General features: G+C 40.6%; 1 protein-coding gene across 7 annotated transcripts in view; it reads left to right on the top strand.

The window, feature by feature from the left end:
• The first annotated feature begins 958 nt into the window (after positions 1 to 958).
• Positions 959 to 16362, top strand: part of HDAC9 (histone deacetylase 9) — a 457129-nt gene continuing 441725 nt past the window's right edge. For all 7 annotated transcript variants that reach the window (XM_066196204.1, XM_066196228.1, XM_066196196.1 and 4 more), the window contains exon 1: positions 959 to 1219. The gene's annotated coding sequence lies outside the window, so the exon portion shown is untranslated. The remainder of the gene's footprint in view (positions 1220 to 16362) is intronic.

Raw genomic sequence — 16362 nt, 5'->3', positions numbered from 1 at the left:
ACCCAACAAAAAACCCAACAACTAAAAAAACCCCAATTAAAATGCAGCATACAACTTCCAAAGACATTAGGTCGAAGTTTTTTTTTTGTTTGTTTGTTTGGGTGTTTTTTTTTTCTTTTTTCTTTGATTGTTTAGATATACGAGAACTAAACTTTCAACCTTTCCCTGGAAGGGGAAAAATAAAAGGGGACACTTTCTTTCCTGAGTAATGAGGAAATCTATCAAAAAATTTAGACTGGAAATAAACGTGGCTAAGACAGATTCCACTGACTAAAGGGCTTTATATGCTGTATAAAACTGTATTAGGAAAAAAGAATTCTGGGCACTCTTGATCGCTACCAAAGACTTAGCGCGCATTCAGAAAAGTGGGCATCGTCTAGTGAAAGATACCAAGAAATACTGAGAGGAATAAGAAGAACGTGAGAGGATAGCAGCACTAGAGAAATGTGCAATCATCCCGGGCTGTGATAGCCCAAAGGAACAGGATCACATACACAGCCTGTAACACCTCCTTTCTCCCTGTGGCGAAAGCCGGGCTCCGGTGGAAGCAGCGCGGGTGCCGTCCCAGACGCGTGTCCTCGTTCCACCCCTCCGGGCCCCGCTGCCTCACCGCCGCCCCTCGGCTGGCAGGGCAGGCAGGTGTGTCCCTTCCCCCGAGGGCTGACAGGGACCAGCAGCGGGAAGGGCCGCGGAATAACCCCGGGCTCCCCCGCCAGCCGGGCCCGGGCAGCCGCAGCCCCTGGGGTCCGGAACGCCGCCCGGGCGCGCTGTGCCCTGCGCCCGCTCGGCGCTGTCCCCGGCGGCGGCGCTGCGAGCCCCGGCCCGCTCGGCCCCCAGCGGCCGCGGCGGGGAGCGCTGCAGCCCGGCCGCCTCCCCCGCCTCCCCCCGCGCCGCGCCGCGCCGAGCCGAGCCAGCCGCTATTTTTAGCAAATCCTCCCCACGTCGCCACGGGCGGCGATCGCAGCGCGCAGCCCCGCGCCAGCTGCCGCCGCCGCCCCGCCCGCTCGCCGCGCACGGCACAGGCTCGGCCCGCCGGCGCGATGGCCACCTGATAGCCACCTACTCGCCACCTAATCGTCGCCGCGGCCGCCGCCGCCGCAACTTTTCCTCCCCGCGCCGCGCCGCTGCTTCCCCCGTCGCTCCGGTGGAAGATGGCAGTTGGGGGAAGCGCTGGAAGTTGCAGCCCGCGAGCGAAGAGATAAGGCGGAGGAGCGGGAAGGTGAGTGGCACCGGCCGGCTGCCCCTCCGCTCCACCCCGCCCCGCCCGGCTGCGGCGGGCTGCGAGTGCGGGGCCGGCCGGTCCCGCCACCCGGACGTTGTCCTCGACCTGCCGGGGCGGTATTTCTGGGACCTTCGGGAAGGTTTCGGGAAGTTGGACCGTGTAAGGGCTGGCAAGGCTGCGGGGGAGGGAGGACACGGCCGCCCCTGGCAAGTTTTACTTCGCGGGAGCGTGAGCGGCTCCCCCAGCGCTTGCCCTGCCAGGCGGGTGGTGCGTCTCTGGGTCCGGGGGATCCTCGGCGACCCCCGCGTCCTGCGGGGCCGTGGTCGAGGCGCGGGTGCCGGCCGGAGAACGGCCGCTGGAGCTCAGCGGGCGGCTCCGGCTCCCCGCGGTCGGCTGGGACCGCGGAGCTCCGGAGGGCGCCGGGGGAGCTGCCCCGCGGGGGCCGAACAGGTGGGCGACGCCGGGGTGCGCCCTCCTCGGGCACCGCCGCCGGGCCGGTGTCGGACTGCCCGCAGCAGGCGGCAGCCGGAGGGCGGGTGCCTCCCGTCCCGTCCCGTCCCGTCCCATCCTGTTCCCGTGCCCGTTCCCGTGCCGCCTAGGTGGCCAGAATTGTGTATCTATTTACGGTGGCACAGCGGTGTGTGCATCCCGGCCGGCAGCTTGCCGGTTAGCAGCGCAAGGCATGAGGAAGGTAGTTTCCAGCAAAGGTACAGTTAGTTTGACTCATCTAAAATGTCTGAGTTTTAGAAATGAAATGGAACATAATAGCAATCAGTAATCATTCATGATTATCACTCGTATAGAAAAAAACCCCAGGTATTACTCGTAATGCACAACATGCGTATTCATCTTTGAATATCTACCCCGAGCCCACAGCAGTTTATGTTTTTAAGTGCTCTGAACAGGTCTAAACCCACTGTTAAACAACGTGAGAATTAAGGCGTAGACAAATACTAAAAACAAGCTGATCTTTGAAAAAGAAGTAGTGAGGTGAATTGCGGAGACCTTTTGACATATGAAAATGCATGAATGTGCTTTTTTGATGCAAAAGCTGTTGAGATTCTCTGTCACGAACAGCACAGAACAAGCGCTGACACAGAAACCGAGGAATTTTAAACATTTGTCTTTCAACATTGTCAGCTTTAGTTCCTTGACATTTTGTTTTCTATGACAGAAGAATAGTTTTGTGACAGTTATTCAGGATATAATTTGCAAGCTTACAAAGGCCTGTAGCTGTGATGAGAACTCATGAACAAAAAATGGGAGGTATTTCACATTAAGATTTTTCATATGTCCTGTCCTACTCGAATTTCTTATCCTACTCCTATCTTCTCTCCTCACACACCTAGCACTGCAACAGCATCCCTATATCTTTTGAAGTTATCTTGTTGCTGAGTGTCTCCACATTTTCTCTCATGTCCAATACATTTCTGTATCAGTGGTCCCAGCTCATATGTGTTTTGCACCAGGAACACCTACTTTGTTCAGAAAGAGATGCCAGCTTGTTCTCTGTCATAACACCAGAGCAGTCTTGGAAGACAATTCCATCCCTTCATACACTTAAGTTACATTGTTATTTGCGTAAAATAGCTGTGTCTCAACTGTATAGAACTTTTATCATGAGTGATACATATAATATACAATTTTAACACCTCTTTTTCATTGTCATGGCGAAGATGTGATCCAAAACATTGGGAGTAAACATATCATGGCTCCAGAGAAAAGCTGCAGTCAGTCATGTTTATGTACCACTGGTGCCAGTTTTTTCATATAAATATTGAAATAGCTGTCTTTTTGACAAAAATCTCATTGCCAGTTCAGAATTCCAGAAAAGAGAAAAACATGCCATTATACTTCTTGGTGACCAGCTTGTTGCAAACACAGCCCCACAGTTAAACCTACCCAAAGGACTGGTCTCAGTGTCAGATTCTTCTCTAAGTCTGTGAATGTGTAATACACCCAAATGTTTTGAATCTGACTTTAAAATATTAGTTTTGAAAACAGCAGTGTTTGGTTTTCCATTAAATTGCTTTTCCACAATTGAAGCTTGGTGTACATGACTAAATGAGAACAGTAATTTGTGAGCTGCTGTGTAACTTCAGTTCACCAGCGTCTTCCTGCACCCAGAGCAGTTCAAAAACAAGAGCGAAATAGTGTCTTCACTGCTGGAAGCCTGTACATGCTTCATTTAGAGCAGTTGTTCCTATTAGAATTTATTCCTGTGAAAAAAAGAGATAATACTATGATTAAGTGGCATATATATTTTCTAACTTCTTGATAAAAATAACACTGAAAAGAGATTCAGTTATAAAAATGATATACTTTCTGAAAAGCATGTAATGTGGAAAATAATTTTCAGTTCTTCCTCTCACTATCTGAAATAGCCCCATAGAAATTGCTGTTAAAAATATTACTTGCATACTGAAAATATGTATAAAAATTTAAGTTTACCTGTCCTGAAAATTATATGAATCCTGGTATGAGTTACCCTGAATACTGACAGTACCTGAATGTAGTTGCAGAAGTTAGTTTCTTAGTATTCAACTAATGCTTAGCAGGTGAAATGAAGCTTTGCAAGTCATCAAATCCTGTTGTGGATGAACAACTATAACCAATGAAAAGTGACAAAAGAGTTGGGATGTAGTTTAATCATCTCCAGATTTGTAAATTAAGCACATATTTACCTGAGTGCATGTACTATTGTTTCACATTCACCAGTATTCAGACTAGCTAATTTAAAGCTACTTAGGGTATGTGTGTACAAACTGCAATAGAAAGTACTTGTGGCTTGCAGCTACTCATAGCTGCACTATTTAGCTGAGAGAGCTTAGTGCATCTGAGGAGTGAGACTTTTTCCCTTTTACAAAAGAGTTCTGGGCCAGGATTGTTGAGGATTATATGCTGTGTCCTATAAGCATGCCATTTACATGAACTTGCCATATAAATTCAAATTAAAGGAATGAATATTCATTGGAGTTTTCCAGTGTCCTCAAAAGTAAGAAAATGTTCTTTAAGTTGCTGCCATTAAGTAGAAGGTACATAATATATCTGTTGAGTTAAATTAACGATAGCTCTTGTGTAAAGACAGAATATTAGGTTATTATATGATGAACCATATTTGTCATGCTTCAAACATTACTTCATTCAATAATGATTTCCAGATAAATAGGCAGAGAATGTTGCATTGCTGAATCACTTAAGGTTATATTGTTTGTTGAAACTGGTAGTTGAGTAAGGCATTTTAGAGCTAACATTACTTGATGAAATCACCTTTCATTTTCTCCTTTTGGTTGTGAGTTTTTAAATTAGGATGATCATACATGACCGAAGAATTTTTTCCTCACTCAGTGTAACTTACTTGTAATGAATGCGTTATGTTGTGAACGTCGGCACATGCTGGGTAAGACTGTGTTAGTGTTGAATTTATTGTTACGACTTTAATAATAAATTGCAAAGTTTATTTGTGCTGCTAATCAATAGCTTCATCTTCAAGCAGCTAAGAAATTACAGTGAAACAGTGCTTAACTACTGCTCAAAACTAATGTTTCAATACTTTGAGGCCAGCTTAGACCTTTCCCGTAAGGACACACCCACGCTTCTCCATTTTTGTACAGCATGTAGTTGTATTACTTTCTGCCAAAGAAGTTTGTCAATGCAAAAAGTTAACATGAGTTCATAAAAAAGATTTGGACAAATTCCTAGATTAAAAAAAAAAAAATCAAAGGCTAGAAAGCAGAGATATAATGCTTCTGAATCAATATGTCCCTAACCAGCAAATATTCTGGAGGCTTCAGAGTATTTCAAGAAGGTATCATTCTCATGGTTGCTTTGCACTTCCTCACTTTTCCTTATGCATTTGCTGTTGGGCCTCTGGGGAAAAGATGTTGAATTCTGAACAAGTCTTTGGTTTGGTTAGATTTTACTGTTCATGCATTCTTACCCAGTCAAGGTGGACAAGGTGATATGCAATTTATACATTCCTTTATGGGGTAAAGTGATTGAAAACTTTTGTTACACAACCTTCAAGCAGATGTTTACTTGTATTAATTAGCATTAATTCAATGTATGATGTTGATTGTGAGATAGGAAAGGTAAAAGGAAGCAAGTATTTGTTATTATTTTCCAGAAATTTATTGTTAATGTTTTGTTTTTCAATATACTGTTAACATTGGTCATTCACAAATCAGGATGCATTGTTTGTTTATGATATGTAACAACTATCAGGATAGTTTGTTTTGAATCTATTGCATAACTGTAAACTATTTTTGTTTAAGAAAATGAAATGCTTTTCAGTGAAGGTAGCTCAGAAGTGCCTGTAAGAAGATGACTCCTTACAGTATGAGTTTATTTGTCCCTAGTTTCTCAGTTTTGGAGTTGAAGATGGTGGATTCTATATCTCTTCATTTGATTTCTGCTCTGAGATGCTCAGTCTTTTAGTTCATTTCTGTTTAAGATGCAGAGTGCTCCTTCTCTGGAATGGATGACTGTCACTCTTGGGGCTTTTTTGAGACTTGAGTGTGGTTTTCTGGTTTAGTCTCGGCATGCATGAGCCTTGTGTTTGTGCAAGACGTGAAGATTTGTGCCTGAACTTATTCATAAAGGGAGTTTAAAGTGCTGCAGGTGCCTTTTGTGCCTCAACCTTTTACAATGACAAGGATCTTCCATTTGTAGCTGCTTTTCCATTGCAGCTCTGTCACTTTTCACCAAAGCTTCTAGGGCAGTCTTTGCCGTCCTGTCCTCATGCTCTTCGTCTCATACTGTTATTCTCATGGCCTCGTACCTCCACACTGTGCTACTGCTCTTACATCAGGGTGGTAATTGACACTGCTGTAAGAGTCAAGCCCTTTCAGCAGCTTTTTCTTGCACTGTTTTTTACAGCTTTTAGTTTGCATTAGGAAGATAGGAGGAAGACAAGTATTTGCCCAGTGTTGCCCGATAATATATGCAAACTTAACAGCCAGTTAGTTTGCAACACCAGCCTGTCATCAAAACCTACTTCATTCAGGGCTGATGGCATCATAAGGGGGGATAGGCACTAGGGAATTTGAGCAGATCATGCAGAAATTTATGTGTTTTCTATGGGAAAAGTAGTGTGGTGCATCACCTGATACACTGGAGAGGACACCTGGGAGAGAGTGCTTAATGGGGAAACCCTGTCAGTTCTCTTCTTGACTAGCCACCAAAGCTTTCCCTTTCCCCTTTCTTTTTCCCCTTTTCATTTTCTCCTTTTGCTTTTCCAGTTACCTTTCTCTTTTTTTTATGTTTTTATCTCTCCCCATGCTGTCTTTTTCCCCTAGAGAAGCTTTAATTGTTAGCTTTGATGCTTGTCACCACCTTTAAGTTCTGCAAGTAAATCAATAAGGGACACAGAGATGTTTACATACTTGTAACAAGAAGTTTAGATACGTGTGTGAATAGGTTGGTACATGGTCAGTTTATAACTGTGTAAATAGAAATTATCTGATAATTTTCCTCATTTTGCACCTTGGTCAAAGAGAAATCATACATCTGCCGAGTATTTATTTAGTCAGCCTGAATTTACTCTTCTGGTTTATTTTCATGTAACAATATCTATATTCCCCTAGATATCTCTTGTGTCCTTCTCTGTATCTTTTCCAGTCTGAATTTAGATTTTTTCAGTAAATGTGATCAGAATAATAGTCTGTGCCCACTGAAATCTCTTTATTGTGCTGTCCAATGGTGATAATACTCCATCTCCTTTTTTAAAAAGCTTCGGTGATGTGTCCTAGGTTGTATTAAGCTCAGTCTGAAAGTTTAATTTCCTGTTACTTTTTGTAATGCTCATGATTACACTAAATCACAGAAGTTGGAAGGGACCTGTTGGTCAGAATAGAATCAACGTTGAATTTAGACTCTATTAAAGGGGTTTGTTCAATTCTGCCTGGAAAAGATCCAAGGAAAGCGATTCCACAACTTCTCTGAACAATCATACGCAAAAATTAGTTATCCTGATGGTACTTTTTTATGTTGCGTAATAGCCTCCCAGTTTCAATTCATGAGTATTTTTTCTGATTTTTGTGCCGTGCATGCCTGCGAAGAGCCTGGCTCCATCTTTTTGGTAAAACTTCTCATGGGCACTGACAGGTGGTGTTAGGTCCCTGCCAAGGCCGCCTCATTGTCAGGATGAACAGGTCCAGCTCTCTCAGCTTTTAACAGGGCAAGTCCTCCCTCCCTCTCCTACTTTGACAGACTCTGAAGGAAGCTTCATTCGGTTATTTGGAACACCAAGACTGGATGCAATATTCCAGATGAGGTCTAGTGCTTGAGTAAAGTGGAAACAGGAAACTTCATTTTGGTAAATCTACCAAATAGTAAACATTCACCAAACTCTGACAATCCAGGAATGAGACATTAGGCAGAACTTTACTGTCTTGTAATCATAAGATTAATTCAAGCTATTGTATGCTTTTAAGAATTTGTTATTGCAGCTTACATGAAAACAAAGTTAATTTGGTATTTCTTTTCAGGAAAGTTCTTATTTCTGGTTCTTAGTACTGTTGAGCGGAGTGTAACAAAGACAAGATGAGTAAAATCTTTTAGGGGTGCTAGGTCTCGTATTTCAAACGTATTAGTCTCTTATGAAGACTGTGAATGAAGAAACCACCTAAGAGAATATTCAGCTGCTCTCAATATATCCAGGTTCCTTTCTCAGAGTCTCTTGGAAGACTGTGAAGTGTTTATATTTATTCTATGCCATCACATACACCTTGTCTTCCACTCCATCTGGCTATGCATTTTCACCCCCCTCCAAAAAAAAAGAAATTCTGTTATGAAAATGTGGTTAAATATTGCTACCTTTTGAGCAGTTGGAACAAGAGTTCAAGGCTTCCTTTTGACTGGAAAGTGACATTAGTAAGTGGATTTTTTGGTCAAGAGGCTTTCTTCAGAAAAAAGTGAGAAAAGGTATAGATTTAATGTGAATAATGGGTGTGAACCCTAGGTTTTTGTAGCAGTTTAGTGAGATACAAATGACCGGATCAGTATCAGCCTATTACTGTGATGAGACTTCCTTTAAGTCTTCTGAGAGCTGATAAACTGTTCTTCCTTGTGCTAATGCATGTCATTTATACTGATCCAGATTATGAAGAAAATGCAAATTTCAAAAGAGGATGATAAGAATGACATCTTCTAAAAATCTGCTGAGGATGTCACCTATATTAACAGTATTAAGACCTTGATTGGAGAGGTCAAAGATTTTACTTGCCTGTGAGGAATTTTGCAATTCAGTATCATGAGATCAGGATGTCTAATGAAATTTTCATCTCTTTAATGGGCTGTTTGTTGTTTGTTGTTGAAACAGATCAGATTAAGAGGAGAGCTTGTGAAAACCCTGTTCAAAGTTCAGATCTACTGAAGACATGCATGGAAGACTGTAGTATGCTCATTTCCTTCCCAGCCGGAGCAGAAATGGTACAGAGCATGGAATCTGGGATTGGAGCTAGCAGCAGTTGATTGTTCTTTAATTCATTAGGGGAAACCGTAGAAGCTGATTCAATTTAGACAGGCAGTCAAAGCAGTGGAGGAGCTAAAAAAGTGTATAAAAGATAATTCCTGATTATTCTTTCCTGCCATCTTTTGCAAATTACCTTTAAATAAATTTAGCAGATTTTGGCATGCACTCTGGGTACATTTTCTCTACATCAAACTGTCTGCATGCTTCTATTCCCTCCATCCCTAGTTTTCCTTAGTGGTGCCTAAATATAAGTTTGTAGCTTCTTCAGCGTACTCTGATTACATGCAAACAGAGCATGCTGGTATGCGTAGGAGATTTTTCTGGGTGTCTGGCAAATGAAATCCTTTTTCTTTAGGCCACAGAGTAGCAACTGAGCTGCTTCCACAATTTCAGTGCAATTTTTCTAGGGAGTCTGTGTACAATTCCAGTGAGAAATCTGGAAGGGCTGATTGACTTTGTAGTGACAAATTGAGTGTCGTTTCTCACACAGCATCGCGTTTACTCATCCTCAGAATGGTCATCCATACTTTTGGAGAGAATTGCTGGGATGTTGGTTGCCTGTGGACTCTGTATGCATCATTTTTCCTCACTCTTTTTATTTCTATGGAGTGTTTGTATTGCTGTCTCTGTAGAAAGAGATTGAGCTGGGAGAGACAGCAGGAGACACAACTGAGAGTCTTTTTCAGTTGACATTTGGACCATAATTTAGGTTTTATACATAGAAATGTCAGCTCAAAAGACATTTCTGCGTAGATCATGAAGCAACATAATAAATCCATTATCATCTTAAGAGAAAAAAGATACGGATTTTTTTCAGTGATTTCAGTCAAAGTATTTCAGGAGAGAGAATTAAAAAAGGCATATTTTTTTGTATTTTAAGGCCATAAATATAATCAAAACAAATTAAAAGTAAGCTACATTTTAAAGGTGTTTTAAATTCTGCTTGCTTACTCTGATTGAGGGTGATTATCTTGCATGAAACTGATTAACTATGTGATATGTAACCTAAAGTATTTTTCTTAAAACATCGTAGGATTGCCTCATCTTTACGTTGCTGTTGCTTTGTTATGTATGTGGTCATTTAATGTTTCTCACCTCTGTGAAAAATAACACCATAGAGCTTCCTGCTCCAAGTATATTGAAATCAATATGATGAAAATACCAACATCTGTAATTTATGATACGTAGTTATAATCCAGAGTGAATGGGAAATGCATAGATAGGCAAGGCCTGAACTGCGGCTACATATATATATATCTTTTTTGTTCATATTTGGGTTCTAAGTCCAACATTGTAACAGGATGTGGACTATGTGCTAAGCATGCCTAAAACAAAGCAAATACAATTCTTTTTCACCCTTAAAGCAGTTACTATACGTCGGTGCAATGATCCGTCAGATTTTCATATGTAGGCTGTTGTCCTCTTGTCTACAGACTTTTCCCAGTAACGCTGCTGCTTCATTTAGGAAAAGGAATAATTAATTACACCAATCTTAACAGAACTGTTATTGCTGACACATATCAAGGTAAACAAAATGAAAATCTGACTTGTGTCAGGTTGAAAATGTTAGCCGTTGACTCAGTCTAATTATACTGAATTAAATCTAATTGCATATCGTCATCCAGTCCCCAGAATTTTGATAGTAATTGAATTCTTGTAAAGTTATAAGGGTGATTTTAAAAAATAATGTAAATTCTGTGGAACTTTCTTTGTAAAATTTAAATTTCTGGAAAAAAACAAACACTGTTTAAAGAAAAAATGGTTATTTTGGTGAGAGTTTTGTCAGAAACCACTAATAAATATAGGGGATTAACATGAATAATAAATGTATACCTCATGGTTTTCCACCTGTTTTATTTTATTATCTATTTCAAGAATTTATTACGTGATACTGAACTGGAGAATTTTCATCATTTATTATAAAAGAAGGTACTTCTACCAATATTTCTGTTTTAAAAGATGACTGCTACAGCTGAATTCTCTCCATTTACCCTGGTATAGAATAGTGTTGGTTATGGCATTACTAGAAGTAGAAATGTGGATACAATTTTTGTGTTGTAGATAGCTGAAGAAACAATTGTCTCTGAATAAGGATTTTATTTGGTTCTGACCATTTGGCAGCTGGTAATTGTTTAAAGTGAAAGTAATGCTGTATTGCATATGGGCAGACATTGCAGTTGGTACTTGAAACCAGTTCTGTTTCATTCTTCATCAGTCATTAAAAATTGTATTGATTAGACAATAAACCCAGTGCTGCTAGAAGAAATAAAGGGTATGTTAAGCAAGAAAAAAAACCGTTTTTTTCAATTTGCAATAGATGAGGAGACTCTTTAGTTTAGTAACTGCAATGTTTTTCAGTCCTTTTCAGTGGTTCTCATTTTCTAATAGTAATAAATTGGAATTCTGTCATTTCATTTTATGTTGATTTTTCTTTTGCAATGCGTCTGAAAATTGATAGAAGCTCTGCCTGTTTTATCACAGTTCTGCAAGAAAAGGAGGAGAAATAAAAATTGCACATGAGGATAAAGTCAGTAAAGTCTTAATGATTTAAATGGAAGTATTTCTGGGAAGCAAGTGGAAGCTTTGGACTTGGATATAAAGGCTAACTCAGGCAGTTGGATTAGACAAGTTCATCTTGACTGATGGCAGCTAGAAATCACTGTCTCTAATAGAGAAGTTTCACTGGAGAGCAATGGGAAGTGTAATCAAAGAATTCTCTATCTCCATCCTGCCTGTCATACCAACACCTTTGGTACCATAGAAGAAAACATCCCTTTCATGTAGCTATGGGATGCATCATGAGTGAGAAAATAATGAAAGATCTAGTAAAGACAGTCTCAAAGTGAAAAATAAAAAACCCAAACAAAAAAAATCACATTTTTGTTACTTGAATGCCCATATGCCTACTGTGCTGGAAATCTATACAATATACAGACTTGAATAACGTATGCTTGGATAGATAATTACATCAAATAATAGCAAAGCCTCATTGTTTCTTGCTTTTTTTTTTTGAAGGCCCACTCTATTTTGGTGCTGAGTTCCTGATTAGAAGGAATCATTTTTCATGTTCCAATGGAAATAAATCAGTTTTAATACTATAGTAGAATTTATTCACTATTGAGTGCATAATTCCTGGAACAAGAAAGCATCAAGAGGAGAGCCTTCCATTCTGTGGAAGGTTGTAAAACCTGCCATTTTGTTATAAAATGGGGTGTGTTTTCCCTTTTTTCTTACTGCTGGCCCACAGAGGGTAATTGCAGCTTTTGTGTATAAGCATTGGAGACAGTTTGGATAACTGAATTGAGTAACTGAAGTAAAGAAGCTGAAAGAAATAAGGCACATTCAACGCTTCACTTTTTGGAATAGAAAGTTGGAGAGAAGCTGTGCACTCACCTATAAGAGAGAGCTAAACTCTTCATTTGTCTCTACAATAATTTGAAATGCAGTCAGTTTCAATCTGCTGTTTCAGCAGCATGATTCATGCAGAAAGAATGTTTGTTTCTCATTCAGATTTCAGTAACCCTCTAGTCACTGTGTCCTGTGGGCATAAATTCTATTTAGATAGAGTACTGTGTCTGTGTTTAAGACATAGAATTCTATGCATGATTGTTCATAAAGACTGGATTCATTTTCCTTCATGGAGAAATGTTAGATGCCACTCTAAACTTACGAATCGGAGTTTAGTTGTGGGGAAATGTGTCCCAAGCTATGATACCATTCCTGTAGGTTCATCTAGGTGCCTAAGCATTTTTAAGCATCCAAGGTGCTGGCTATACTGTCCAGCAATCTAATTAATTTTCTACTTATTTTCTTTCTTCTTCTGAGTACTACATTGCAGAGAAGTGCACTGCAAGGTATCTGTGTACATAAAACAAACGTAACATAACCCAACGTAAAATATCTGGTTAAAATAGTGATGAGAGGAAATGTTGCGCAGATAACACAGCTGGCTCTTATATTGGCCTGGTGACTGTGAAGCCATGGGTAATCACAATGGTGTTGCCTGTACACAATAAGGGGACAACACTGAGCCAATCTTGATACAGTCTGTGCTGTTACAAGACCTTCCAATACATGGTGGGGCTTCCTTTTGTGAGTAAGGATGTTCTTCCTTACATTTTTTCCCCACAGCTTTTTCCCACTCCCTGTGGCAGCCTGAGTCCCATTCAGTCTCACAGATCTGAACAGAAAGTCCTCTACTAACCACAAACAGCCAGCACGGACAAGTCTTACTTTAATTTTTTTCCTCTTGCTGCCCTGAATAATGCAGTATTTTGGATTACTTGCCTCTAAGTGATTAAGAATCAAGAGTTACAAAGGCAGAAGTAAAAAAAAATGCAACCTCTTCTTTTTATGAAAGAAGTGCTGCTATGCTTGGCACCCAAATCACAGAAACCTGCTGGGTAAGTTGATTCTTCTCAGTTGCAAAACATGCACCAACCACCATTCAGCCTGCAACTTCTAGTGCTTCTCATGTAATTTTTATGAAAGTCCAGTTACAGGACAGGTGAATGTCTTTTTGTAGCCAACCTTTGATGGCAGGAAGGAGATGACAACCAAAGAAACCCTGTCTTGACAGACTGAAAACAATGAAGCTTGAGCAGCATCCTGCCGTTGCTCAGCATGCAAATGATTAATAGCTCACAGCACACAATTCTGGACAAGCCAAGTATTAAACTTGGAGACAGTGAGAAGCACGAGTGCCTTATCAAGTGTCTTCTTGGTGCTCCATCCTTCACCTTTTATTGGTGAAGGATGCTTAAGCAGCATGAGTATGTGCTCCTAGCATGGACAGTCATCAATTTTGGCTGGGTGCTACCCATGTTACACATTCAAAACCAGCTTAGTTTTCCTATTTATTCCTCAAGTCTCTGTTTCTCCAGGTCAATAACTTCCTACATGAGTCTGATTGTCTTCCTGCTCATGACCGGGAGAATTGTATAAACCATGTATTGAGACCATGTATAAACAATATCTGAGGTGTTTAAAATATAAGGAAGTGAGCAGGCATTTAAAAACAGTAGATGGGATTTTTTGCTTTGCAGACTGTGAAGTACACACTGGATAGGAGACCTAGAGAGATAAATAAATTAAAGCAACTTGATAATGCTCCATCTTTGTTGTGTTTAATTCTAGACTGAACTGAATAAGTGGCTCGAGACACTCAAGTTCCCTCCTTCAGCCTGGAGTGGACACTTGAAGCAGTTATGTGCTCTCTTTGTTCATTATGGTGCTGCTTCACTTGATAATCTGTCCCAAGAGAGAGCTGACATAGCAACACCACAAGTGGGACAGTTGTGTTTGGTCTGAAATTTAGCCTGTATGTCCTGCAGTGTAAGAACTTTTCTGTTTTTCCTTTCTTATGTAGCTAAGCATCTACTGAATGACAGAAAACAGTTTGAGTAGAGAACAAGAATGTTGGGAGAGCTGCAGTCTCTAGAGCTGTACTCAAGAGGTCATGGTGGTACCTGAGAGCTTAGTTGTCTATCTTGCATGGTTGAATTACAAGTCATTATTTTCCTCTTATAATCTTGCAGTTGGAGAAGGCTTGTGTCTTCTCCTCCTGTCAGATACAGGTGGTATGATGGATCTGAATTCTCCTAATTCTCAGGACTGGCAATTGGGCAGTATACATAGCCTGTCACATCTTGCTATTTATTCTGCTGAATCAGATTAAGTTACTTGTACATGTATCTAGCCTAAAATTTTGGCATCTCTGAGATGATTTTCATGTAAGCGCAAGTTTATGAGTGATGAGTGAAAAGGGACTGTTCTGACTTCTTCAGGTGTCAATTTCCATGTTTTTACTTCTTAGTCAGGTTCTTTAGCAAATATCTAAAAGAGCATGTGTCCTCTAAGCAGAACATATGTGTCTTTATCCTTCAATTTCCTTTTTGCCCAGGTGGTAAAAATTAGTAGCTGTAGACACAAACTTAATCTAGATCTTCCTTGGTATCTTAAGGGAAATCAGTTGGATCCAGTTAATTTGTATGACAGCTCTGTGAATTTGTTTCTAGGCTGTGCCTCTGGTATGGGTCTGGAAGAAGGTCCTGAGGCAGGAAGAGGTTATCTGAAAGTAATTCTGGTGCTTCACTGAAGGTGACCCTAGGATACAGTGCTAGGGTTTGTGGCAGCCTCTCCGTGTTCTTCATGGAAGGGGCAGGTGTTAACATGAAGTGCTCACAATTTCTGGATACTGAACTTTTATAAACTTCAGTTTAGAATGTTTCCTTCTCCTGGAACACCTGGCATTATTCATGATTCTGATGTATGACCATAAAATCTTACTGCTAGCAGAATTACAAATCCACACGTGGCCTTCCAGATGTGGTCACATATGGCTCCCAGACCTTCCCTTACCATATAATCTGCAGTACCCTGACTTGTGCCAAGGGATTTCCTTTAGAAATGAAATGGCTGTTTGTCTCACTTTCATACACAACCTTTGGTAGAGGCTTGCTAAGGGGAGGGTGAAGTAGGATGGCTTGGCAATGTGGCAACAAACTTTTAAGGTCTTGTTCCTTGAATGTTTTTTCTACAGAGTTACCTTTTAAGTGATATCTGTTTCTTCTTGAATTGAACATTTGAGAAATTAGGAGAAGACAAAGTATTTGACAAGTGCTACGAAAAGTCTCACATCCATGAGAACATCAGTGATTAACTAGTTAATATCACTGCTGCTTCTCTAGCTCTAAGGGGGCTACACAGCTGTCTTGAAGAGATCACTTTTTTTATTTGTTCAGAGTGATCATAACAAGTAATCCTTTCTCCTGTGGCATTTATGCATCCCTTCTGTCATCTGTCATTTAGATTTGATACACCATCAAATGTTGATGTGCAGGTTATAATACGAAAAAAGACAATGATTTAGCCTCTAAAAATGGCGTAGATAAGTGACAGCACAAAGCTTTTGGGGCTTAAGTCAGACTTACGCATCTAAATAATTTAAGACTCTTCTTAACTGTTTTCTTAGATTTATGAGAGAAAAATTCACCTACAGTTGCTAGGAAAATAACAGTAAGCATATAACCAGATCAAAAAGAAAAGTGTTGCTTTACGTCTTTCCTCCAAGTGAACTTTTAATTTTCTGGATGAATACTTTTTCCAAACTACAACTTTGTCTTTCAAATTCCTCTTTCTAACTACCTGTTTTAGAAAGTGTCTTTCTTCCAACTCATTTCTCCTTTGCACTGTGTCGTTTCGTGAATGGATTGTAAAAGAGCTCATGCTGTGGTCACTGTTGCCTAGAGCAATTTCCACGGCATTTTGCCTTTATATCACAGTTGTTTCTCTGATGAGTTGTTGCACCAAGCAAGGTTACTTTTTCAGTATTTGTGGCTCAAATACTCACAAAGATTTCACTTTTCTTCTTGGGTGTTCCACAAAGCCATGAAGACTTTTTTTCCCCTCAGAATTAGTAAACCCAGTATTTTCTGTAAAACTGTTTAAATATCTGCAGGTTTGAATACTGCACCTTTTCCACTTGATTTATAAAGTCACAGATTTATAAAATGCTTAGGGTTAGAAGGGACCTTAAAGATCATCTGTTCCAACCCCCCTGCCATGGGCAGGGACTCCTTCCACTAGACCGGGTTACTCAGAGCCCCATCCACCCTGGTCTTGAACACTTCCCAGGCTGGGGCGTCCACAGCTTCTCTGGACAACC

Source organism: Chamaea fasciata, unplaced genomic scaffold, assembly GCF_029207755.1.
Source record: "Chamaea fasciata isolate MVZ Bird 193981 ecotype frontalis unplaced genomic scaffold, bChaFas1.0.hap1 SCAF_1, whole genome shotgun sequence".
In the NCBI taxonomy this organism is placed as follows: domain Eukaryota; kingdom Metazoa; phylum Chordata; class Aves; order Passeriformes; family Sylviidae; genus Chamaea; species Chamaea fasciata.
Note: the sequence above shows the minus strand (reverse complement) of the source record. Positions and strands in the feature narration are given on the sequence as shown.